Genomic DNA, 25765 nt, shown 5'->3' with positions numbered 1-25765 from the left:
CCCCCCCTTCCCTTCCCTTCCCGTCCCTTCCCCCTCCCCGCCCACCTCTCCCCCTTCCCTTCCCTTCCCTTCCCGTCCCGTCCCTTCCCCCTCCCCCTCCGCCCCCCCCCCCCCCCCCCCCCCCCCCTTCCCTGCCCCTCCCCCACCCCTCCTCTGAGGAGAGGAGAGGTCCTCTCCCACGACCCACCCCGCCTCCTCCTCGTCCACCTCGTCCTCCTCCTCGTCCACCTGGTCCTCCTCCTCGTCCAGCTCGTCCTCCTCCTCGTCCACCTCCGACCACCTCGGGTGATACCTGGAATAGTAATGAATATTTTTAGTATAGGAACACATCAAAAATATTGTGTAAGGATTAATGTAATTAATCAATTAATTAATAATATAATAAATTGTACAAGATTATTCATAGCTACTGAATATGTGCTTGCACGAAAAATGAATTGAAATAATTTATTGTAAACGTGACAAGTTTGTAATATTTCAGATGAAATATAATTACAATTGCCATTAAATATTATAAGAATATTAATTAATCAATTAATAATATAATAAATTGTATAAGATTATTCATAGCTACTAAATATGTGCTTGCACGAAACATGAATTGAAATAATTTAGTGTATACGTGACAAGTTTGTAATATTCCAGATGAAATATAATTACAATTGCCATTAAATATTATAAGAATATTAATTAATCAATTAATAATATAATAAATTGTATAAGATTATTCATAGCTACTAAATATGTGCTTGCACGAAAAATGAATTGAAATAATTTATTGTAAACGTGACAAGTTTGTAATATTTCAGATAAAATATAATCACAATTGCCATGAAATATTATAAAAGTGTTTTACTCACCGAGCACAAATCCTCGTCCCACTGCTCCTGAATCACTGAGATTACCCGCAACCACCCCTAACTACCTCCAACGAAAACCGCCAACCACCTCGAGTTATACCTCGAATACTAATAAATATTTTCAGCGTGAGAACAAATCAAAAATAATGTGTAAGGTTTGAGGTAATTTTTTTATCGACATATTTTACCAAAAAGATTATGAGAAGATTGTAAAGTTATAGAAATTTTATTAGCGCACCGACAGCTACCGAATTTGGGGTTGCGCGAAAAACGAATTGAAATAATTTATTGTAAACATGAACCAGGAACCACGGAGCGCTTATCCTGGAAGTCGAGAAATTTTATTAGCGGACTGAGAGCTACCGCATTTGGGGTTGCGCGAAAAACGAATTGAAATAATTTATTGTAAACATGAACCAGGAACCACGGAGCGCTTATCCTGGAAGTCGAGAAATTTTATTAGCGGACTGAGAGCTACCGAATTTGGGGTTGCGCGAAAAACGAATTGAAATAATTTATTGTAAACATGAACCAGGAACCACGGAGCGCTTATCCTGGAAGTCGAGAAATTTTATTAGCGGACTGACAGCTACCGAATTTGGGGTTGCGCGAAAAACTAATTGAAATAATTTATTGTAAACATGAACCAGGAACCACGGAGCGCTTATCCTGGAAGTCGAGTTTCACCGCGTAGCGGACCGGAAGCGCGGGATCCGGGAGGTTGAGAACCCGGTACTCGAAATACGTAGCGGACCCGAAGCGCGGGATCCGGGAGGTTGAGAACCCGGTACTCGAAGTTTGCGGAGCGCGACTCTCAACCGTCCGCTCTACTGCGCGGTTGATACCAGACTGAGGAACTCGGCTAGCCGATTTTAGATTGGTGACGTCACTTTCCGAATATCCGAAAATTCAAACTTTGGTTTCGAACTGTAATACTAGGTATGATGATGTATGATGTATGATGTATGATGTATGATGTATGATGTATGATGATATGATATGATGTATAATGATTTTAGTGTTCACATTTCATACAAGAAATACACACTTCACCTTTCCTGCCGATTCCAGACTCAAGCGGCCAGGCCCTTCGATGGTCAGCCGTTGACTGAAGATATATCCTTCACTTAACGGGTCAGCTGATAACGCTGCCGTTCTGCGACAGTTGGATGATGAACAATTTTGCTCGTATCTTTCAAATGTGTGTTAAAATACACTCGAAGTGTTAAGAAGCTTCGTTCTTTCTCTCCCTGTCACCTTTTTAGGTCTTTAAATCACTACGCAGCGTTAAATACTGTCTCATATACGAAGCATCCATTTCATCTCGTTCAAAATTAGCGCATCCGTGATGTATTACAGTTACTCTGAATTTTTTTCCATCCGAATACTTTTCGAAAAACAATTTTGCTTCTCTACCCAACGTAGATACTTCACTCTCGACTAGCTAGAACAGCGTTTTGATTATATGCCTACGAAAATTCAAGATCGAGAGAGCAAATGAAAAGTTGTTGAAATAATTATGAATACTAATGTTATGGAATACATCGAGCGCGCGTCGAATAGAATCCCATTTCGAAGTGAATAATTATTCTCTTTTCATATAATAGCTAATCTAGTAATATGGGTAAATAGGATGGTTGGAGGTGTTCGGAAATGGTAGGACATTTCAAAAGTTAAAGTCGACGATCATCCGGTGCATCAATTTTATCGTTACAGATTTCCTTTCCCCATGAGGCATAGAGTATTCAACAACGATAATGCAGTCCGTAAAATTCATCATTCATCTCTGTTTGGAAAGCTAATTCGCAAGGCGTGGTATTCTAGATATGTCAAAACTGAGCTAGCGGCACGTGTTTGCATTGTTAGAAAAATACCCGTACTCTACATACACTGTTTCTAATCTTTCGCTACATTTGGTTTAATCCCCATGCTTCCACAGTACGAATAGTCGGAAATGTTTTTGATTATCCATAATAAAATAAAAGAAGTAACAAAGCTTAAATTTATTGTTGAAGCTTTAATGAATACATCAAACTGCGGTCGAATTCATTCATTATTTGCACATGACCTCTGTATATTTGATAAATTATTCCTAAATACATTGAAACATATGTATTTATAATGAAATATCATGCAATGGGCTGTGTAAACTATAAACTATAATTTCTATCAAATAGCTGCTTTTATGTTAACAGGGCTTTGAGACTCAGTTAAGTTGGTTCTAGATTTTTGCCATCGTATGTAGGACATTGGGTTACAAGAACAAATGCGAATTACGAAGAACTCCGTATTAGAGATAAGGATATTTTAGTTCAAGTATACCTTTACACAGAAATTCGTATGTGAATATACTAAAACCTCTGTGTTTATTGTAAAAATCTAGTTTTAAATATATGTATATCTAGTTAAATAATATGTATATGTATACTTATGCATGTGTATATACATATATACACATACATGTACATAAATAATTGCCAAGAAATTAGAAACACTCACAACTTGTCGCAAATAGAGTAAAACGTAAGGTTAATAATATACAAATTACACAAGCGCACCATAAAACGTGGCAAGGGTAATCCTAGTGCAGTGATTGTATAAACTGAAGAAATATAGATTTACATATATATGATACAAATTAATAGCTTATCTAATTCCGATCTTGTCACAATAGATCATTAGCATAATCAATATACGGTTAAAGCTGTATTAGCTACATTCACTATTAGAGATAATATTTTTTATCCATTTTTATAGTTATTTAATTTCTTGTACAACAATTTTTCAAATTTCACCGCAAAATGCCCAACGAGTTCTCGTAGTGCAAATACGAGTCCAATTACCTTACGGATGGCATTACATTGATTTTTGCCTTCTCGCGTCGAGTTATAAATACAGAGAAATCTCAATGAGAGCTCATTTCTATAAGATTTATTGTAGTGCTATATTCGTAGCTGTACCTGTTATTCTATATTATATACTGTCCTAAATTTTAAACACACAGCACAACAATGGCTGAAAGCACAATGGCAAGAAGAGAGGAGCAATTCGCATCCTAATAAATCTTTTCTTCTTTATACGTAGCACAGCGATGTCACGTCGGAGGATATGTACTAGTGGATCACTAGGTGGGGCACAGAACTGAAACATAATTATGTTGAAAATCTTCAACATCTCTTACAGAAAGTAGGTACGTTGCCAGACCTTATATACCAACAATGAATATTCATAGATGGTATATTCATAAATACTTACAAAAGTGAATTGAAATAATTTATTGTAAACATGACAAATTTGAAAACTTGCAGACGAAATATAATTACAATTGTCATTAAATATTATCAAACTGTTTTACTCACCGTGTACAAATCCTCGTTCACCTTGTTCTCCTCGTCTTCCTCGTCCTCCGCCTTGTCCATCTCCGACCACCTCCAACAACCACTGATAACCACCTCGGGTTATACCTTAAATAGTAATAAATATTTTCAGTATAAGAACACATCGTAAATATTGTGTAAGGATTAATAGAATTAAATAATTGATAGTAGAATAAACTTCACTAGCACATTTATAGCTACTGAATTTGTGCTTGCGCGAAAAATGAATTGAAATATTTTATTGTAAACATGACAAGTTTGAAATATTTTAGATGAAATATAATTACAATTGCCATGAAATATTATAAAAGTGTTTTACTCACCGAGCACAAATCCTCGTCCTCCTCGTCCACCTTGTTTTCCTCATCTTTCTCGTCCTCCTCCTCGTTCACCTCCGACCACCGCCAACCGCCCCCAACAACCACCAATAACCACCTCAGGTTATACCTTGAATAGTAATAAATATTTTTAGTATAAGAACTCAGCAAAAATATTATGTAAGGATTAATAGAATTAATTATCCGATTAATAACGTAATAAGTTTTATTAGCGCATTTATAGCTACTGAATATGTGCTTGCGCGAAAAATGAATTGAAATATTTTATTGTAAACATGACAAGTTTGAAATATTTCAGATGAAATATAATTACAATTGTTATCAAATATTATAACGTTTTACTCACCGAGCACAAATCCTCGTCCTCCTCGTCCACCTTGTTTTCCTCATCTTTCTCGTCCTCCTCCTCGTCCACCTCCAACCACCTCCAACAACCAAAAACAACCACTTCGGGGTATACCTCGAATACTAAGAAATATTTCCAGTATCAAAACACATCAAAAGTATTGTGTAAGGATTATTATAATTACTGTATTGACACATTTTAACAAGGGGATTATGAGAAAATTATAAAAAATTGTAGAAATTTTATTAGCGCAATGAGAGCTACTGAATTTGAGCTTACGCAAAAAAATGAATTGAAATAATTCATCGTAAACATGAAACAGGAACCACGGAGCGCTAGGTCGACGGTCACCACATTAAGAACTTGGACAGCCAGAACTACGGAGCCCTTGTCCTGGAAGTCGAGTTGCACCAAGAAGCGGACCCGGACCGCAGAATCCAGGAGGTAAAGAACCCGGTACTCGAAATCTGCGGAGCGCGATTCTCAACCGTCTGCTCTACTGCGCGGTTGTTTCCAGACTGAGGAATTTTGGCGGTCGACGATTGCTATGGATCGATGACGTCGAGGGAAAAAAAATTTGGGTGACGTCATTTTGTGAACATCCGAGCATCCAAACATTGGTTTCGAACTTTAATACTATGTATGATGATGTATGATGTGATGTATGATGATATATGATGTATGATGATATGATACGATGTATAATGATTTTAGTCTTCACATTTCATACAAGAAATATGCACCTTGTCTTTCCTGCCGATTCCAGACTCAAGCGGCCAGGCCCTTCGATGGTCAGCCGTTGACTAAAGATATATTCTGCAGTTAGCGGGTCAGCTAATAACGCTGTCGTTCTGCGACCGTTGGATGATAAAAAATTTCGCTCATACCTTTCAAATGTGTGTTAAAATACACTTCACGTTTCAAGCAGCTTTGTTCTTTCTCTCTCTATCATCTTTTCAGGTCTTTAAATCACTACACTGCGTTAAATACTATCTCATATACGGAGCATCCATTTCATCTCGATCAAAATCAGCGCATCCGTGATGTATTACAGTTACTCTGAATTTTTTTGTATACACTTATCGAAAAACAATTCTGCTTCCCTACCCAACGTAAATACTTCACTTGCGACCAGCTAAAACAGCGTTCCGATTCTACGCCTACGAAAATTCAAGATCGCGAAAGCAAATGAAAAGTTGTTAGAATAATTATGAATAACAATGTTTCGGAATACATCGAGAGCGTGTCGAATAGAATCCCATTTCGAAATGAATAATTCTTTTATTTTCATATTATAGCCGATTATTGTAGATAATCTATTTTGTTTCCTGGAAAATTACAAAATTTATAGTATGCATCACGTATTAATCGTAAATGGTTTATATACCTATATGAATATCGTACATGTACCGCATATACATACATACTTTATGCATCATCATTACATCTATGATCTATGTATACATTCATCTCTCGGGTACCTATACTTTAATTGATTCACTGTTTTGCTACGAATTTTGGAAGAAATTTATTCTCATCATTAATTTCTTGCATCGCCGACAAGTCCGTAATTACACACATGCTAAGTACCGGCTTGGGCTTACCATTGCGAAGACTGTGTTACTCGGAAGGCGAATGCAGTCAGCATCACGTCGAAATCGGTAACTCTGTGATGTTCTGCAATAAGTTCTTAACTCTACCGATGGAACATCTCAGGGAGCGCAAGCGCACGACGATATTCGGTTGTCACACCAAAGGGCAACATTAGGGCAACTGTCTTTTTATTCTTTAGACAACGTAGGAGGTGTTTGGAGTTGGTTGGTGGTGATCGGAGGAGGTCGAGGAGGACGATGACGACAGGGCGGGGTGGACGACGAGGAGCATGAGGGGGGGACGAGGTGGTCGATGAGTACGAAGGTGGCCGGAGGTGGGTGGAGGTGATTGAAGGTGGTTGGTGGTGTTCGGAGGTAGTTGCGGTGGTCGGCGGTGGACGCGGTCACGCGTCTTCACACGGGGATGATCGAGCTGAGTGACATTTCTAAGTCGCAGTCGAGAAGTAGTCTTACGTACTCACTCCGTACCGACTCAATGTCATTGCTCCTGCAACCGGTCATTTATTCGTCTCAAACTTTACCTTATTTTTCCATCATCTCATGTTTCAATGCTTATTATAAAGTATCATTTGACTGGATTTTTCTCACTCTCATTTAATTTGTTTCTTGATAGCGGTCTTAAACTTAGTCGTTTCAATGTTATAGTTTTGTATCTATCACAGGAAATTGAGACATCGCCATCGCATTTAGCGATGGAAAGCATAATTACTCTTATCATTACACCCTAAGCTTTTTCAGAGCTTACTGAAAAGGGATACTGGAATGTAGATGGTTTAGCTTTTGCATGTTACCGACCGTCGATCGAGTAACGTTATCTTCTGACGAATGGCTTGCCAACAGCTACCCTCTCGACGCCTTTACCCTTCTTCATAGGGTAGGAATTTCATGCAAAGGCTCCCCTTCGAGTTGCTATCTCCATAGTAGGACAAGTTTTGGTTTTCTCCAGCGATGTCGCTGCCACGGTCATCGTGAATATCCTTGAATTTAGAAGCACATATTTTAATGATGGTCCGTTCTTGGTTTATTACTGAACCATCAACTGATTCTTACCCATTGAAGGAATCTAAACCGCCAGCAAGAGCCTTAACTCCTCTAATACTTCGCGGTTAGAGCGTCGCATTGTTTCTCGTGTTATCTATAACGAATACAGTCGCAAGATACAGTTGGTTTATGTTAATGGTCGTCAATAATGACGAAATGATTAACGATTTGTCCTCTTAGCTGTTCAAAATACATTACGAAAAAAGACAGGAATTGAATAGCCTGCAAGTAAAATTGTTGACCTCACCTGGGTTTGTAAATGGTGTCGAATATGTTTCATTTCCTGGTGAATCCTGATAGCCATTGAGCAACTTAGGGTCACGAAGCATGGTGTTTCCTGGGTAAGGTAAGCGCGTTCGTATCGTCCGAAAGAGCTTGCTTACTCAGGCATTACATGTCGCTTGAAAATCATTGTCAAGAATAAGATTCCACGGCACCTTCAAGTTCTAGTTTGATTGACTCCATAGGATCCAACGTTAAGGAGATTTAAATCTCGAGCGCGTTGAGTGCAATCAATCAAATCCTCCAACTTCGTAGTCTCGCCTTCTTTCTGCACCCCTGCAACAAGATGTCGGTCAAGGGTCAATTGGAGGCATTTAGCGGTCTAAATTCACCCTTATAAGTGGACACTGTCATCAGGGGGCCAGCATCCCCTCACGCGACCAGGATGGACCAGTTCCAGTCTACCAACAGGTTCATAACTAGGGTCCAGTTTCGAGTTTGGGTCCAGGCGAGGGCCTGGAGGTACGACGATAGAATATCGCCGGCATTGCAGGTTCCTGGCACGCGAATGGACCGGTCTCATCTTGTCTCATCTCTGCCTGCTCCCTGGACCCCAATTTGAACTCGGAAAATAGATCGTGCCCTGGATCAGGTGAAAACTGGTCCAATGGAAACGGGAGCGCAAAGATCAGAACAGGGGTCAGACCTCTGAACTGTATACCAAAGAATCAGCGTGACAGCAGTCGGCGGGTTAGTTTCGAGGGGTGGGAAGGCTCCAGCAGCAGGTGAGCGACTGTTGTCATGTTTAATTGCACTGAATTCAGTTTTAGCCTGCTTCCCGACGGCGTTTTCTTTCTTAGAGTCGTTTCGACGATGGTTTTGATCGTGAACCAGTGGGGGTGAATAGGTTCTCCATACTTGTACAGGTTGGAACTAAGCGGGGTATAATGAAACCGAAAAGCAGGGGGAAAAAGGTGATCAAAGAAAGGATTTGATTTTCGGTGCCCTCGAAGGTGGGTGTTTTCGATATTTTTATACCGTACCGGAAGAAACGTGACACGACACTCCCCACTTCCTTCGTCATCATACTCTTAGAAAGTAGTGACGGACTCCTCGGAGAGGGAAAGGACACAAAGGGCACTCGATCAAAGCCCGCGAAAACAAAAGAGCGCCGTGCGTCTGTCACGTGAGACGCTGAATCCAGCCCATATTGGCCACTTCTTTCACGTGTCCGTCATCCGTTAAGGCCAGGTCTATACGCTATGGCGGGTATAAGTAAGGTAGGCAAGGCAAGGTACGTACGTATAAAGAGGATATTTGAAATAGAGGACATTTGCGGGCTGCGCTTTATCGAACCGTGCGGAACAGAACCGACTGTATAAGGGGTGTATTTGTTTTACTGCCTGGCTGCTAGCATTGGTTGAGAACGTGCTCGGCATTCCTGAACTAGAGCCACCCTTGTTACTCACTGGAAGCCCATCTTTGTCGTAAAAATTCTTAACTCCTGTAATGGCTGATTCCCCTTTTTGGCCAGAGATAACTCCATCCCAGATTTTCTCCTGGGACTTGGGAAAATTTCACCTTAAGCCCGAAACTTTCCCGCGTATTTTGAGACCTTGACGATCTAGATCGGACCCGCTGAAGGACAGTAAAAAATTCTCGAAGATTGGACGATCCGATGATCCTAATTTAGAGGCCGGATTCTACCCTCGCGGGTTTATGCCTTTCCAATACGGCCATTTTCAAGAGAGTTAACGCAGCCCAGCAAATCTCTTACCCTGTAAAGAGACCATATAACACGTGACTTCGGAGACGGCGCAAGACGGCCATGTTTGTTACAAGCAACAAAAGCAGATCTGGACCCTTGGACTTTGGCTATACCTCCATTTAATATCCGGAATCGGCAGGAAATTTGATAAAATTGGAAATATCCTTTTTCTTCTTTCTTTATCTCTTTCGTGCCCGCATAGTATGGGGTGTGAAATTCACTGTGAGATTCGATTGGTCGATGGGCCAGGCGAAGATTTCCGGTCGGAAGGCCATTAGGAAATCGGTTTGTTTTAAATTTCGACACCCACCAGAGGTTATTTCCCGATTTCCACCTACTTTCCCAGCGGGCATTTGACCCAAGGCATTTCCGATTTGTTTTTCCGCTTTTATTTTTTTTTTCTCTCCCTACTTTTCTCAATCATTCGCGTGGACGAGGCTGCAAAGAGTTTCGATGGCTGAACGAAATCGAATGTTTACGAACAAGTCGAGCGCGTCGACGGAGTCTGCGTGACTCGATCTATCGAATTACCGTTGAGGCGCGTGTCAAGGGTGAGTGAAATATACCAAATTTGTTGAATCGAACGTACAGTTCTAAATTCTCACCCTAGGAACAGTTGCAACTTTTTTTTCAGCTCCGATCGAGCGGTCATTATTATTTCGATAATCGCGCAAGCTCTGTTGCGCCGCTAAATGAAAACACAATTTTTATTGCACGATTGAGATGATCCGACGCAGCAGAAATGATTCGTAAAACCAGCCCACCTCGTCCAGTGGCTGCGAATTTCGAGCGTGATACGGGTTTCGCAATACAGTCGACGAGGCATCGAATCGCGCAGGTCACCGATACAGTTTCAAATATTCCCGAGCAAACTAGGATATACCTATATCGGCATCTTATATCCGGCCACTATCTGGAGATCAGGGGACAGAATTTATAGCATCCTTGCAGAAGGGGGATGAGACCCTTAGTCTATGTTTTCTGCAGGGAAAGTCGGAAGTCAAGTCGAACCCTGGCCGGGACTAGCCGACTCACATACGTCTTGCTAAGAGACTGTGAAAGTTTGGTCACTCCAGCCGGGGGAAAAAAAATTCCCAAAAATCATTAACCACTCGTATCACGTCGGCAGGGGTCTCGAAAGAACGGCAAGCAGCCCGTCTCGTTCCCCGAAAAATTTAATCTCTCAAATCAGCGCGTGGTGGGCGTGAATGATTTTCGAAAACCCGGCCGAACCAATAGGACCTCGTTATTGGGTAGATTTACTTGGTCGCGTGGGTCCCTCCATTTTCCGAATGGACTTCTGACCCTGCCGCCCTCCACCCTCCGAACCCCCGACCGCCACTACTCGGGGATGCTTTTTATTAGACTCCACTAGGTACGGCCGGCCCGCGTATGTACATTCGTGTGGGGTATATCTACACATATTTACACATCGACGTGTCTGTACAGTGGCCATGTTTCGCCGCCACGCCGCGCCGTGCGAGAAGAAGGGATGCTGGAGGAACTGCCCCATCCGCTAAATTAACTGCGTTAGACGGGGCTCTGCATTTTTTATGCTCCGTTCAACTGACTCCCTTCACCCTCCGACGGCCAGCCATTTTACGTTCATATATCGAACGTCTCGCATTTTTGGGTAACGTTCGGCATTTCATCATTTCTACTCTTGACTCGAGCTGGTCGCGGGTAGTCAGTCCATTAGACGAATGACGGTGCTCGGAAGAGGAATTACAAATATTCATGTATGTTATCAATCGTGGCTTCAGCTGCTTTCCATATCATATCTCGCAGACGATGCGGCGGATTTTTATAAAGTTTTGAGCTGGAGATGGGCGCTTCGGACGAGAGTTTAATCGAACTGGGAGCTGCTCTCGTGTCTCGTTCACCTACACAGGTGCCTGACCGTGTGGCAATGGCGACTGTAGTGGCCCGGCTCTTTGTCTCTCGAGTTTTCTTAAAGAGGACAATACGATGCGTCGTCGTCCATCGGGCTCGGGGAGTGCCGAGATGGTATTGACTGCGCACAGAAAGAGGGATGAAAGGGGTTATTGTTCAGCCTGCAGGGAGACAAAGTTTCGCGTCGCCAAAAAATAGCCGGATAAACCGTCAAGGCGCGTGATTAAATCGTGTGACGCCCGAAGCACGCGGCAATCGCACCTCCGCGAGGTCTTGACAGATTGTGCATAAAAGGTCTCGGGGAGAAAGTAAAATAGAATCTCAGAAAGATAGTACGGACGGTACGGAATTCTCTGGCGAACAATGGGCGAGTCATGTACCCGGGATTGGTATAAATTATCGAGTGACGATAACCGTCTGAATAGGTGATCACGTAAAACTGATTTTGGATTTCGCCCATTCCAAGTGCGATCTTACTTGAAATTGAGTATAGTCCAAGTCTTGCTCGGGAGAACCACCACTAATCTAATTCCCAAGATCCCGAGATGTCCTCGGGAACAGTGCTGAACCGGGAGAGAGCGCGCGCGCGAGAGAGAGAGAAAGAGAGCGAGGGAGAGAGAGCGGGGAAAGGGGAGAGAGCGTAGTGGCGCGCGGCATGATATCGCCTATGCAAATAGCCCACGGACTCGAACCGGTTGGGCTCAGGACTGCGCGTTATACGGAGTGCATGTCCTGTCTGTCTGTACTCCGTTCGTCCGACTCTGCACAGGAGTTTTGATCAGGGATGAAAGATAATGGAGAAAAAAATTGTACACCAATTTTATTTATCGTCGAAGAACCGGAGGGGTTTGTTTTACTCCAGCTGTAAAGTGCATGGGCTCAAATTAACTAATTGACTGCAGGGCAGCTGAACCGTCTATCATGTATGCCTGTAGCCTGTCGGTCTGTCTCGCGAGCAACGGTCCACCTCTAAAAGGATTAATTGCAAAGTTGACAAATCTCTCTTCCCCGCACCACCGTGCCACTCGCTCTTCTCGTCAAAGAAAACGAAGTTTGTTGATGCTCGATGGAGCCGGTTTTGCACTTTGCAAATGACAATGCCCCGCCGCGGAGCCAAATTTGTACATTATAGAATGTTGATGTATCAGTGAAAATCATACACAGTACTTGTGTCATATAGTTCAACAATTCAAAAATAAAACTTGAGATGATTTTTCGTATGATTTTTAAAGTCTGGCTAATTCTCCATTCTCCAGTGATACATAAGCTGTTAAAAAAAAGTGCCAATACGCGGGGGAGGCTCGTCTCAGAACCGGTGCGCTCACCCACAGCCCGGCTCGTCTGCTACGCGTATATGTATATTTATATAATATATATGTACGTATGTATGTACATGAGATTTACATATATACGCCAGTATACACGGATATACATAGACGTATACGAACCTCCACAGTTGCCGCACAGAAGTTAGCTACATTAGGACTGCGGAGACGAGGGTAGACGTTTGAGGTCAGTTCGGGGCGTTTTTTCAACCCCTGGACGGAGTCGCTCAATACCCGGCAACCCTTGGACTGACCAATGCCCTGCCGGCGACCCCCACTACCCAACGCCGCTGACCAGACCAGCGATTGGTCGAAAATCTCCCGAGGGATATTCTATCCTGCTAGGATCCACGCCGGGATCCCGAGGCTCGCTAACTAACCAAGGAGATTACTCACTGGGTGTTTCGGAAGTCGAGCCTCGACCCACCGAGCGATCGGCTAATGAGTCGTTCACAGGAATTCGTAAAGTTGAAAAACCGATCGGTGGTCACTCCTTTGTTCTCCAAGCTCATTGCCAGCGACCAGCGAGGAAAGTTCGAGGGACGTTACGACTGTGACAGGGTTGCGCGCGTATTTGGGCGCGAATAAAACGGCGATTTTCCAGACACCCGGTAGGCGGGACGGTGCGGTTGAGGGCGTAAGAGCTCTCGGAATAATACCGTTCGCTTCTCTCATTTTGCGAAGGTTCTCTGACCAAGCACCTAAGCTCGAAGGTTCGAAGGTCTCGCCGAGCGAAAATTTGATCTCACCGCACGTTGGCATGGTAATAGATGCAATACACGATACGCCGTTCACCTCCGTGTGTACGTGTAATGCCAGCAGGAAATTCTGGACTGCTCGTGAAGGTTGAGGAATTAAAACTGTTCCCTAGGCACGCGTCGTTCAGGGTTGAAATTAAATTCCCACTAATTTGGACTAATTTCAGAATGCTATTAGGGACTGGCCACATCTACGCATCTCATATCCCGAGACGGGAAGGGTACGAATTCTACCAGCGAGACGAGGACGAGGTCTGAGTGTGTATGGCTGAGTGCGTAGTTGAAGCGGGTCTTCTGAGAATGAGGGAAATGTGGTCTTGCAAGAAAGCAGCGGACGGGAAATGAAAGATATGAGGAAAGAAGTAAATATATTTGGGAGGAAAAAAAAATTTGTGCAATTTTCCTGATCTCTTCGCTGGTTATTTTCCTGTGGCGATCCTTATTCCTTTTCCGAGTAAACAGGAGCCTCTCCTGGGACTGGGATCAAAGCAAGAATTATCAGGGTTCGAGGCTCGGTCCGGGATTTGGTCCCGCAGGAGACTTACCACATGTAAATAAGGACGCAGCCTCTGCACAGCCTCCGTAGCCCTATCTTCGGTAAATAACACTCTTCCGATAGTGACAAAATAACCCCGCGAACCTCCTGCCTACCCTCGTCCTGGATTTCCTTGCCCTGCCGTTGCACCCTCTCTTCCCCCTTCAACATCACACCCACCTACTTCTATCAACTATTCCCCGAATCTCTGCACACCCATCGATACTACGTTGTATGTGCCGCTGCTTCGCTTCCGTTCTGCACCGCCGGATTGTACTGGCCGTGATTACAGTTTCCGATATCGGTAAACTAGCGCGTCTGGCAACTTGTCCGTATTGTGTAGCTGATCTTTGATCTGTGATCGGGAAAGGGTGCACTTTTTTTTAAACACAGTTGAATTAGAAAATGTGCTTTGTTCAACCAGCGAATGAAACCTTCCGCCGAGGTTGAAGTTCACGACTATCGGTAAGGTTAAAGTTTCTCCAAACATACCTGAGCTTTGTAATTCGGGGTGGAAGTGAGCTCGGCTTCCGTGAGAGATAAATAATGTCGATTTTCATCCAACTCGTATCCCTTGATCTTGGTTGATATTTGAGCGAGAAATTCCTGTCGGAGGGACCCTCAGGAGAGAAAAAGAGAGAGAGGGAAAGAAAAGGAGGTTGGACTTGTAATAGGAACACGAAGGGGCTCCAAAATGGCCAATATCAGCCCTATATTTGTACGAGGCCCTTTGGACAAACAGAAATATATGTCTGCGCAAGATGTTTTCCACCCTCGTACTCGAGGCGTTTCTTTTTTAAACGGTCGAAACAGTTGCGGCCACGAATCGATGGTAACTACGTCGGCCGGACTGCGGTACAGTCGTGGAAAAACGGAGTTCCATTTTCCCGGCCAGTTGTTCCTCCGATCTTGGGGGTGGAACGACGGCGCCGGTGGTCGAGAAGGAAGAATGCACGTATATTATACATGTATGTAGATACATATGTATACACATGTATATATATTTACATCGGCCGAATCAAGGGCAGGGATCTTCGTTTTGACTGGTGGATTCGTGAAAACGAACCACCCGATGTGGAGATAAAAATTCGCAAAGATCCGCAACTCTGGCCGGGGTTAGTTTTTCTCGAGGGTTGTACCGTGTTAGGATGCGCAGGGCGCCCTGGTCTTTTGCATATATTTTGAAACGTATAGCTCCCATCGCACCGAATATGCTGCCCGGCGAAAAAATACTTCAAATAAAAATGCGCTTTTCCTTCTTGCTCTTCTTATTCCTCATTCTTATTCCCAACCCCATACTTTAACCCGCGCCTCATAGATCCCTTCTTGATATAGAATAACTAAAAAATGAATAACGAATGAAATATGTAATCCGTGTTATGCGTCGGCTAGGAGTATGTTCTTCCATTCTGGTGTTTGGAGAAACTTACATCTACGCAACAATTGTTCCAAATATAATTCAAACTTTTTACCCGAAGTCTGCAGGATCGATGGTTACGTACATTCGATACGTATTCTTCGCTCTGCATCCGCCCGCTGTACCGTGTCATTATATTATACATTATTCAACTAATTTTGACCCGATTTAAGGAACAATGGACGGGGTCTGCGGCCTATATACGGCTAGGTGCATCTGCTGCGCGTTTGATAAGATTCCTCGGTCAATTTTAGCTGACGACGGTCGTTAATTAACCAGAAGGCTGTGACTGCTGTCTAATAAGGGTCGGACAGACGGTGAGATGAAAAATTGATAGCGTTATCTCCGAATGTGAATTCCACGAGGTTATAAGCTGCGGCCGCGAATTCCTCGATGACGTCACCGCATGAAATAGGTACGTATACGTAACAACGCGTATGTATCATACGTATACAAAGAACAGCGAGGCAAAAAGGGGAGTCGAGACTTTTATTGGTCTTGACTTGGCGCCCCTAACGTTTTCCGTTTGTTCCGCAGATTTTCATACGTTTTCATCCATCCGGAAAATTAGAATGTTATTCGCCCAAGGTATATATGGCTTGTACCTAATATGAGTATAAGATACGCATACGTACGTATAAATATGAATTTCTCAAGAGGCTTGTAGTGCCCGTGTTCTTCGTATAAGGGCGCGTATACGCGACCTGAGAATCGCGAGACATGTCTCTATCCGCACACAAGTGACACGTTGGGTCAGTATCGGTGTACCCGTATTCTGTTTTCCGTCAAAGGTATATCGTTATTGGAAACTTATATACCTATCCAAGACAATACATGTATGCCTGAAGAAATTGCGTTCTCTTTTCGATGGGGTAAAAAGTATGCGCGAAGAATAAAATGAAAACCAGGATGCTCGGAATTGCTTGCAAATATTAAAAAATCAGAAGGACAAAAAATAGGAGTTTTAGATTAATCACGAAACAGTAGAAAAACAGTATAGAGGGCTGGCAAATAAAAGAGGAAAAAAAAAATGATAAAAAATGGCGTAGATCGGGAAACAGAAAGCGTAGCTCTTTTTCGGTCGGGCGGTACTCCGGAATAACAAATAGTGGCTACATTTATTCGCGAGCGACCATTATCCGCGTCCCACCCGCTCGACGGTGCAGGTCGTGGTAACGGCGATAGTTGTGGCGGCGGGAGCGTCCGGGGGCGAAGAGAAAAACATAAAAAGCATATTCCGAGGAGGTCCTGCCGGGACGCTGGGGTGGACCAAGCCAGTAATACATCAAACTGGATCGATAACCTACAGACTTCGCTCCCTCACCCACACCGTGCACGCATCACGTTTTATTTTCATGCATATAACAAGAAAAACGAAGTCAGATATAAAGGTGGAAGATATTGTTAAGATGAAAAAACTTCCACCCAGTTCTTGCGTAAGATAGCGATTAGATTCTATCAAATACAGCCGTCCCAAGTGGGCTGCGTAGTTTTTCTTTCTTTTTTTTTTTTTCTCGAGTTCGCCTGACCATCCCTCGTTTAATTCGGATATCAGATGCAGGTTGTAGATTTTTTAACCTCCAGGATTATAATTAGTAAAAAATTTGTGTGGGTTTAATTTTACCGCACGTTAAGCGAGTAGAATTTTCATCATTTCATTCCCCCCCGCTCCTATTTTCCACCGGCCGACAAAGTGGATAATGATTAAGCCGCGTTAGAACGGTCTGAGCGATATTTTTCCTCGCGCCTTTATCTTCTCCTCCTCACTTATATATTTTGAGGCGAAATCGGGCGAAGGAACGAGTTTGGAAGGAGCGTTAGTCGCGGTCCCAAAGGTGACGTGCCTCGGGTAGGCAGGAGAGTAATTGAAGGGTCGAATCAACCCTTAGTACGTGCTAAAACTTGCGAATCTCGATTACCGTCGGTGGCCGCGAGTGTCTCTTCTGCAGGCGGTGTTATACGGTGACTTGTGACGTCACGCGGTGCGTGAAAATCCCGGCTAGGCGGCTCTCCGTGGGCCTTCTATATCACACGTTTAGACGCGCACACATCCGCAGGGAAACGCGTACCTGTCTACTATGTTTTCCACGCTGTTCCTGAACTTTTCGCCCCCGGGTTCACCGGCCCTTACAGTCCCCGTCCTCGATTCACTGATAACTTATGGCGTGTAATTGCGAGGCGAAACTACCGCGACGCTCATAGTCGGTTCAGCTACGGGGTGGAGAGTCCCATTGGGTCTGAACCCTGATTGGCCGAGCTCGAAACGCTTTATTTCTGACCACCCCAAAACCGTACGGTCCAAGTTACCCGGCGATCGAATAATGGCGGCAACCTTTCCTCGTTCCGCACCAAAATACCAGCGACATTACAACTATTTTGCAAAAGTACCGAGGCTCAAAAGGAGCTGTTGGATGAAACGGGAATCTAAAAATAATAACAAATTTACTGCCATGGTCACTGCTATTAATATTCCGCTGTATTTTTCTTTTTTAAACCTTACTTATTCTCTCGTACCGAAAATTTTTGTTGCAGATGATCGGACAACTAGTCAAGCAATCAAATTCAGCCTCAGTTGTGTAAAAATTAAAATGTTTCCATTTTTGTCTCGTTTGATAAATTTCCGCATCCCACAAGAATTCCACCTCAACTTAGACTAAAACTGCGAGCAAAAATTTAAGAGCACGAACAATCGAATCACTGATACCATTTTCCCCTCACTTCACAAGAGCCGCGACAATGATGCGCGTGACTTTGAAAAGGAGGTAAAACACCGGAAATTAGTAACGAAAAGGGGATGAAAATTAACACCGTTAATACCGAGCCCGGCCAGTAGCACGAAACGTAGCTAAATATAACTATAAAACTCTCTTACCCGATGTTCAGCGTGCGATGTCTGGCCCAAAACTGGCGCCCTTCGACCCCGTGTGCAAAGGGGTTGAACGGAGCCGTGACTCTGCCGTGTATCAGGTCCTGCACCAGGTAGGGCCCCTGTCTCCAGCTTCAATCCTGGGGCTGTCAGTAGCCGAGGCTTAGCGGTTAAAAGTTGCACCCCAACGAACGGAACATCACGAAACAAAAAGGCGCCATAAGGTTCAAAGTTATACGAGATAAAGAAGCAAAGAGGGAGAAGCGAAATGAGGAAATTGAGATAAATTGTTTTCAGGTTTTCGGTGAGATTGCCAGTTTTTAAGCCTACTCAATGTTGAAGATAGTGTAGATAAACGTGCGTTAGACGATGAGGTTAAGCAGGCTGGCTGGCCAAGAATGGATACTTTTCAATAACTCGTTACGAGAGAGTCGTACGTTGAGTGTGTGTTGAATTATCGTATTTGTAAGTTACGAATTATATCTCTAAAAATACGTAAACGTAGGATACTGAGATTTCGCATATATGCTTGAATATTGTTGATTCGTTTCGAATTCTCAGAACTTTTTTTTACCTCTTATTAGGAAAACTTTTTTTCATCGAGGTGCCATCGTGAATATTTATTTTCAGAATAGTGTACCGATATTGATTACGATCCAAAAATGGTAATATTGAATTGCCCATTAGAAGGAAAAAAGAAAATCTTTTTTAGTGACGTCATGGAAAATAGTCTTCTGAACAAAATGAGCCACCGTAAAGTAGGATCGAACGAACCTACCAGAACAATTTGTAAATGAAGCACCGATCAAGCTTTTTTTACAGTTTGAGTATTTTCTATTTTTGCGCTTTCAAGAAGATCCTTGTAGCTTACAAATATAATAATTTTAATAAATATTCCGTGTGGTGTCGATTTTTAACCATAATAAAAATCCTTAATCGTTGACCATAAAATATAAGGTTTCGAATCCATGCCGTTGGATGCCTTGCTACTTTTTTTCTTCCAAGACGAAGTTATTATAGAGCAAGCGTGCCAGAACGCGGCGGTTTCGGATGTTTGTTGTTCGCAGTTTCATCTAGTCGTCGTAGATGCGGGATCTAGGTTGAGTTCGAGACGAATACCTACCGGCTGAGGAATAAAACTCGTCTTCGTGTATATGTAAAACCGATTGGAAAGAAATTTCAACCCTGGCGATTGCCTCGCGCGATAGCATTGGCGCGTGGGTGGGTTGGATGGATATAATACAGGGATAGGAAAGGGGGGCTGGTATTTCGCGCCATTGGGCATAGGTCAAGCGAAAGCCAATCCGGCCAAACTTTTAGATATATGATAAAAATTGAGTGGGGGGGTCCCTGGTAGGCTGCGGGATGCGAGGGGGCGAATTCCTTGCGTCCCTTAAATCCCGGGATATATATAATACGTCGGTATGAGGACGCGAAGCACCGGGCGGAAACGGGCGAGTCACTGTCCCTCGATTTGAAAACTGCCGACGAGAGAAAAATAAGGAAATCCGAAAGAGAGAAGAGCGCCGCGAATTCCTCGCCGAATCCGGGGCGCAAAACGCGAGTCAAAAAATTTCTCTCCACGTAAATTTTCACGGAAATCACTCTCGGAAGTTCGATATTGCGTTCGAGGGCGTTTCGGAAATCTCCAACGGTCTCGAGGATGCTCATTCTCCGAGGAAAGCCGTACATGTGTCCGTTCGATAGCTTATCGAAATTTAATTTTATGCCTGGCCTAATCTCCGGCGAAGGTTCTTCCGCACCGGCTTGATTTCAGCTGTCTAGTATAAGCGAGCTGGTAGAAGACGCGACGAGAACCGCCGAGCTACCCAGAGAGGAGAAAAAATAAATGAAAAATCTCAAAGCATACCGTACACGTATAGGCATGGATGTCCTTATATCGAAAGCACAGAGGAGAATACATCCGCTGCAGGGTAAGTTACCGCGGTAAGAAATTTCCTTTGCAAGCTGGGAAAGATATTTTCGAAAAGTCTTCTAAAGCCCGCGAAATCCGCGCCGCGTATATGATATCCCCACGGGTTGGAAAATATTTGTCATCACCCTCCGCGTTTCTCTCAGCCGTACAATTTCTGCTCGAAAAATTTCAGGGAAAAAACTAACGAACGGAACCTTGCGAAGCCTCCTGTTTCGAAGTCCTATCAGGCAGGAGCAAGTTTGGTCAAGATCGATGAATCCTCGGGTGGTTCTTGGCGGCCCAATGAGCCTCCTGGGCTGTGATCTTCCGAGAGTTCGGAGGGTGGCTCAGCCTCCCTTTGTCAGCCGGCTGGGGAAATTGGTCAACACATAAGCGGCCGGAATATTTCCATTTTTGTATTTGTTTGAAATTTTAATGTGGCCACGAACGACCGAGGCTGGGGATCTCTGTAAACTGCCGGCCATTACCTTCGATTCGGAAATAAATTGCACCCCATAAACAGGGTGGTCCATAAGAATACATATGGCCAGCTTAGCAGACCGCTTGAAAAATGTAGCAGTCGTGGGTATTGATCAAATTTCACACCCTCCATGATGCGGAGTCTATATCTATACCAGATAGGTATACGTACACAGGCTACCTATTTCTCTCGAAATCGGTTTCCCGATCTCTGTACTTCCGAACCTCACGGACGTGTGTTACTTATTACCAATTTGCGAGCTCGTCCATCGGTATTTCCTTTTTCTAGCAATAATTATTTGTCACTCAAAAATGGTATCTATGTATTTATTTTTTGATGCTCGGATTGCGATTTTGGAAAACAAATTCATTTCGGTACGTATCTACGTATCAGATTAACAATTTGGTTGAAAATAAAATTTATTCAGTGTGATCGGTTCAAAATTCGATCAGCGTGAATAAATTTTCCGACAAGTTTATATTCAGTCGAATTGATCTTCTCCGTGTGAGCTTCTTCGCATACGACCGTAAAACTTTAAAAAAAAAAAAAAAAAAAATTGGTAATTCTCAACTCAGAAAAATGAATTTATTTTGTAATTCGATGTGTAAGTAAATAAACGTAATTTCGTCGAATCGCTAGCCTGGGTTCTACTCTTTGCATATAAGTGTCGATGTTGGATCGTCGATACTCGCATAATGAAATACAGAAAAACGACAAAGAAAAACGAGAAAAAAGAAGCTGCAAAATGTGGGCGAACGAAAACAGCGAGGCTCTCTCAGCGAAGGGCGTCTGGTTAATTCACGCGTAGTGGCGAGTTCTTCGAGGCAGGGGTCGCGTGGTTGGAGGGAGGGGTCGTGGGGGTGAAACGAGGGCAGGGGGGGAAGGTTAGTTCTGTCCCGAGCACCCGGGCAGCGGTGGTTTTAAGATGGCGACTGGCTGGCGTAGATAAGGCCGATACTCCCTCAGTGTCCAAGGGACCGCGGACAAATGGGCCGTCAGAAGAGGCGTAAATCAAAGACAGGTCGAAATTCGCGTTGTCCCAGTTCGCCGCTTAAAGCGCAGCAGCGCAACGCCTCTAGGGAGGCTTCGGATAAAAAGGTATCGCGGCGACCTGGAAGGTCCTAATTTCGATGGAAAACGGTGAACGAACGTGCATTTATACCTGCGCTCGAAAATTAGACTCCCGGATCCTCACGGCGTCGCAACCCTTTGAGCCCTTCGGATCGTTGCCGGGTAAAACTCGAGCGGGCTAGAGTTACCAGTTCCAGGTAGCCGGAGACCGTTACGTGTAAAATCTGTTCGATATTTTAAATATTTGAATTAACCCCTTGCGGATAGCGAGTATCCGTATACCTGAGGACCTTCGAGGCTTGCAGGCATACCTACGCGCCACCGTCTATTATTTCCCTCTTTTGCATCTGGCGGGCTCGGATATAATGTTTCCCCGCGTTAAATAAGGCTCTATGTAAAATTATGTTAATGGATTATCCCTCGGCTCTTGCGCAACCGACGGACCCGTGCGGCTGCGGGACCGGGGCCCTAGGGCCCAGGTACGAATCCTTTGAACTCGGTTAACGAAATAGGTCGACGACGAGTCGGGATGCGCATGCTACGACAGATGGGGTTAAAATTCAGAAGAGGATTACAAGCGGTCTATCGATCGCGGGGTGCGTTACGCGCGTTCGACGATTTCCTCCGCTGGCGTGGCTCTCCGCATCGGCGCCGCCGATTCCACGAGACCCGTTGGAGCGGTGAAAATTATCGGAGCTAAATTAAAATTGGAAATTAAAACGGGACCGGGCGAGCAGCGGCCTCTCGTATCTACGGGGTGGCGAACGGCCACCGCAAAGAGGGAGATTTCGAGTGGAGGCACCCCGGATATCCTCGCCCCCGAATGAAATTTCGAACTCGAACGAACTCTACGCGGTTCGGAATCTCGAGGGCTCTTCAACGCGGCCGAACGCCTCGGAAATTATCCGAAATCTTGGCGGCTCTGCGAAATGGTTCTTGTAACTGATCCGAATCTCAATTGGACGTCAGACCCCGGTCTGAGGAGGGGAGGTTCTTTTTTTTTGGGTCAGTGCGTTCTGGAGGATCACGTCGCGCCGCGGGAAATTATTTCAAGGACACCTTTTTTCCTCGCCCGCAGATAACATCGCGCTTCGAATGTATATTGTACATGTACCTTGGGTATACTTGAACGAATTCAGATCGTAATCGGCGATTACAAACGCATACCGTGCCGTCTAAACACGCGCGCCTATGCCTGGGTATATGTATATATATATACTACGCGATATTTGTTTCGGTAAAAAGTCATCCGCGGTCCAAGTTCCCTCTAAGTCGACTTAGGCTGTTGGTGCTAAAATCGCGATGGCGGATGGTGTGGGAGCTAAAAACAACACGCGTTGACTTCGGGTCGAGTTCGCGGATCCCACAGGTACCCAATTATCCGTGCCTCTAAACTCTTAGAGAAATACTACACAGTTGCGTGCTCTACTTTACACACCTGTATGCGTGTCTGCCCGTCTAGTCTGGGCGTCGTGTGCGTATATATGGACTAATTACACTGAGTGTCCCGGCGTCCTTGAGAGGCCGCAACGAAAGGTCGGATGCCAGAGTTGATAGGAGAACGAGATTTCAACGGTTGATATGATCGCGTGAAATGAAAGGTGGGGGGGGGGGGGGGGGGGGGGTGAGAGGTAAAGAAACTTTAATAATAGGTACGATACTCGAACAAGTGCAAAGGGTGAATCAGATATCGTTATTTGCTGTATATTACATGCGCTTTTTGCCGCAGGCAATTTCTGTGCATGTAACCCGCGCACCCGTAGTTTCGTCCTTTTATTTTGGTGTCGGTTTTCACGTTTTTTCACCTAAAACTACCCCAGAGTTATTGTGAGCTCGACACGTTGTGTAGTCGTTTTTTTTTCTCTACTTTTTTTTTTGTCAAAAGCGCGTAATCCACCCCATGGGGTGGATCAAACATTTCGACTTCATCGGGCGAAAGCAGGTTGACACTGCAGCTACACCCGGAAACTCAGCAGGTACGCTAAAACCGATTTGACGCGATTTGGGGAAAAATTTAAGGGTATCAGGTGCGCGACTCCCCATCAACGCGCCTCTCGGCACAGCACCGGCGACGAACACACCGGGGATTTTCTCTCATCTCGCAAATTTCCAACTTTTCACTTTTTTTTATTCGTTTTGTATTATTTTTTTTTTCTGCCAGTCGTAAATCACGCAACAAGTAAAACAACATTCTTCAGAGTTCTTATACAAAAAAGAGAGCAGAGCTTAGAACAAAAGTAGGTACTCACTCGTCGAGCTACAAACGACGTCGAATATGTAACAGGCGTCCACCAGGCCTGCAGTAGTTTCACATGCCGGTGAGAGTCATTTCTCTCAAGCCAATTAGTCCGTTGAAATAGTTAATTAAAGAACAGTTATACGTCGAGAAGGAGGAAGGGGGGGAGCCAGGTGTTGAAAGTGTGAATTGGTTCCGCTTTTCATTCAGGAAATTGGAAATGGCGTCATCTGGTCCAACCCTTTGGCTCGTTGGGGAGATGGCGTCGACGTCATGAACGCTTCCATCCAACCATCCATCCATCCACCTTCCTTTCCCAGCGGGGTAGAAATAAATTAAATTAATTTTTCCTGCAACGGGCGAAGCGATGCTGATATGTCATGTTGTAGCTGCGCCGCTTTCGTATCCACGCCACATTCATACACACGGCCGTACGATACAGTGTGTATTTGCATCTCAGGTAGCGGAACTCGAACAATTACACATGGCGGGCAGGTATGGGAACGTTGAGACTGTACCGTTTTGCACGGTGTGCAATGCAGGAAAGGTGGAGCAGCAGTCGAGCTTTCCTACATCTTTCATTCTGCCCTCCTGCGGCATTGCATAATGAGGGTTATGTAAAAACCTTTTCATACCTGACCCCCACCAATAGGTCGCGGTTGCCTCAGGTAAGATTTTTGGGCCTATTCACCCCGTTTGGGACCTCTCACACCTCTCACGAGAGATCTCTTCTACCGTCGTCGTTCAGTCAGTCCCTGTCTGAACTCACTGCCGAGAAGATCATTTCGTTCTTCATTACACCGCTCCAAAGAAATGTCAAGATTTCGATCTCAAGAGACCCGATCGCGATCACAAGTGCCAGCCTGTTCCGTGCTCATTTGTTACCGAGTAAATCATTCCACGTTCGAGTTGACGATCTGTTATAGTACCTTGATTTTAATTCATCCGATGAATCTCACATAAGTTGGAGAATTTTTATTAAAAAAATAAACGGAGGTATAAATAGTACCTTGTTTCTTCCGCACTCGGTGATAACGAGATTTTAATTCTGACAATCCTTGAGGGAAGTTCTTTTGCATCAACGAGGAGGTGTCGAACTCTGAAATCACAGGTTAGTACTACTATTTATTAAAATGATCGTGGTGAGAGTGGGTTAAAACTAATTTACTCTGATACTTTCAAATCTATACAAATGCGAAAAGTGCACAGTATTCGTCCACCGACTAGTTTCATTCACGCGGTAGAGACGCGGAAGGTTTCTCAAAAAATGTTACGATGTGAATGGTGTCGCGTTGTTGTATATTTTCATTAAAAAAAATTAATACTGGAATTGGAACTTCGTAATTGATGAAAATCTACGTAGATCGGCAGGTTATTTATGTGATAATAATTCGAATATGCAGCATTCGTTCGCGCAACGCGTTCCGCGATACGTGTATTTATAGGGATTGCGTCTCGCTTGGTCAGCAAGGGGTCGCCCCCCTCTGTCCAGCGGACCAATGGGGTGGCTGTATTTTTTTTATCAATACGGTATAACGGGGGAGGTAGGCCGAAGGGTTCCGAACAAAATGGCGTTTTTCATCCCCCGAGGAAACACCGAGCGACCGATATCATTACGGGGCAAAATTTGTTGTTAATAATCGGAAGGGTTCGTGTCTGTTTTTTCTTCCACCCCACGCAGCCTCCTTTCGTTCCTTCTCCTT

General features: G+C 44.2%; 1 long non-coding RNA gene across 1 annotated transcript; it reads right to left on the bottom strand.

Moving 5' to 3' along the window:
- Positions 1-4558: 4558 nt before the first annotated feature.
- On the bottom strand, positions 4559-25006 carry LOC124295015. The gene is made up of 7 exons (XR_006904916.1): positions 24076-25006; positions 7823-8133; positions 7585-7669; positions 7330-7511; positions 6526-7021; positions 4922-5000; positions 4559-4684 (listed from the first exon to the last, which is right to left on the bottom strand). It is a non-coding gene; the product is annotated as an uncharacterized LOC124295015 (long non-coding RNA).
- Positions 25007-25765: the final 759 nt, after the last annotated feature.

Source organism: Neodiprion lecontei, chromosome 6 (assembly GCF_021901455.1).
Source record: "Neodiprion lecontei isolate iyNeoLeco1 chromosome 6, iyNeoLeco1.1, whole genome shotgun sequence".
Lineage (NCBI taxonomy): Eukaryota > Metazoa > Arthropoda > Insecta > Hymenoptera > Diprionidae > Neodiprion > Neodiprion lecontei.
This window is presented reverse-complemented; position numbering and strand designations above follow the sequence as displayed.